This window comes from Protobothrops mucrosquamatus, unplaced genomic scaffold (assembly GCF_001527695.2).
Source record: "Protobothrops mucrosquamatus isolate PMUCROS unplaced genomic scaffold, P.Mucros_1.0 scaffold783, whole genome shotgun sequence".
Classification (NCBI taxonomy): Eukaryota; Metazoa; Chordata; class Lepidosauria; order Squamata; family Viperidae; genus Protobothrops; species Protobothrops mucrosquamatus.
The window spans coordinates 56,043-58,221 of NW_015387051.1; positions in this window are offsets into that span (position 1 = coordinate 56,043).

Consider the following 2,179-nt stretch of genomic DNA (forward strand, 5'->3'; position numbering starts at 1 on the left):
AAGGGGAGTGGAAATTCCACCATTGAGAAATAATACCTGCCTAGAGCCAAACTTGCAACGTCTGTCTTGGGCAAGATCAAGTCAAAGACTGGAGTATAAGGTCCAGGACGGGCGTGGCAACTTTGGCTGACTTGATCTGATTGGGCAGGAATACAGTCTACTACCCAATGGTGGAGTCTCCATCTCAGTGCTGGAGAATAGCTTGACTCCCTCTTCTTTGGGGCAGCCCCTGAGATATTGGAACACCACTATCATGTCCCCACAGTCCTTCTTTTCATCAAACTAGACATCCCCAAGTCCTGCAACAATTCTTCATATGTTTTATCCTCCAGTCCCCTATTCACCTTTGCTGCTCTTCTCTGTACTCTTTCTAGAGTCTCAACAACTTTGTTATATCATGGCGACCAAAACTGGATGCAGTATTCCAAGTGTGGCCTTACCAAAGTATTATAAAAATGAGCCTTTTACTCACTTGTTCTTTTCAGCAGGGGAAAACAATGAGTTAAGAGTGAGGAAAGCAGGAGAGAAGACTAGCAGTTCATCTTACTGCTACCAGCCACCCAACTTGCCGAAATAATTGCTAAAGGGATGATGTTTAAAAGAATGATGTCTCCAAATGTCCCTACTAGCTAGAGAGTCTGGAAGTCACAATGCAACGTATCTGGAAGAAACGGTTGAGAAAGTTTGAGATACATGGACCAAATGGATCTTTGATCTAGCGAAGACGAGATTTTACAGGTAATCCTCAACTTACGACTACAGTTGAGCCCGAAATTTATGTTGCTAAGCGAGACATTGATTAAGTTGGGTTTTTTTTACGACTTTTCTTGCCACAGTTGTTATGTGAATCACTGCCGTTGTTAAGTTAGTAACTCAGTTGTTAAGTGAATCTGGCTTCCCCATGGACTTTGCTTGTCAAAAGGTCACAAAAGGAGATCACATGACCCCGGGACACTGCAACCGCCATAAACGTGAGTCGGTTGCCAAGCGTCCGAATTTAGATGGCCTGATCCTGTGACCCTGAGGATGCTGCAATGGTCGTGTGAAAAACAGTCACAGGGCCCTTTTTCCAGGGCTGTTGTAACTTTGAACGGTCGCTAAAAGAACGTTTGTAAGTCGAGAACTCCCTGTGTTCTCATATTCTAGAAAGAGGTCTGTAGAGAATTCAATAGAAACAACACAGCCCTCTGCAAATGAACTCAAATGACATTGCGAATATTGGCCTATCAAATGAAAATATGTATGAATCATTAAGTGTTGATTCACAGGCAACAAGAAATAAGTCCACATCAATGGGCAGTTTTAGAATGTCGCTTTTCCCCAGGACGGCTTGCTTTGTGTTGAGAACCAAAAAAAATAAAATAAAAATCTATTTGCTTCACTCAGAAGCTAGAAATCCGGATGGCATCCAAGTGTTTCCTTTTCCTAACTGTCAAGACTATACAACACAGATGTTGCGTATCGCCCTGACTGCTTGCCAGCATCCGAAATGGATGACTACCCTTCACCTGTGTCAACACAAACTTAATTGAAAGCCAAATTTCAGGTTTTGTAAGGTTTCCCCAAAGGGAACGGTGCAATAACCCACACTTGCTTCTCAAAAGCATTTACGACGAAAATAATGTGAACATTTTATTCTTTGGGCAAAAGGCAGAAATTGTTTATTCTCAAGTACTTCACAAAGCACGGTGACGGGGAATAAATATAGGAAGTTTGCTCGAGATAAATATACCACCTGATTTAACGTTCGTGTAGGCCATTAGGATTTAAGCTTCAGTCTTACTCAACATGGTTCAGCTGTTGTACTGCGTAGGACAAGGAGTGGCAGAACCTGTGGGAGGAGCTAAAAGAGGAATCAGCCTAGAATCCCTACGTAGTCACAAGCAGATTGAGTCCAACCCTCCCCCTCCCTTGAATTTTGTGGACCCTGATCTCAAGCAGGTGCTAACTTTCAGTTGAGAAGATTCCCGTGTCTTGTAGCAATAAATCAGTTCAACTGAACTTCATGTGTGGAGTTGATGTTTCATGCCTGACATCCTGGAATTGGGTATGTCTAGTTTAATGAAGAGAAGGACTGGGGGTGACATGATAGCAGTGTTCCAGTATCTCAGGGGTTGCCCCAAAGAAGAGGGAGTCAAGCTATTTTCCAAAGCGCCTGAAGGCAGGACAAAAAGCAATG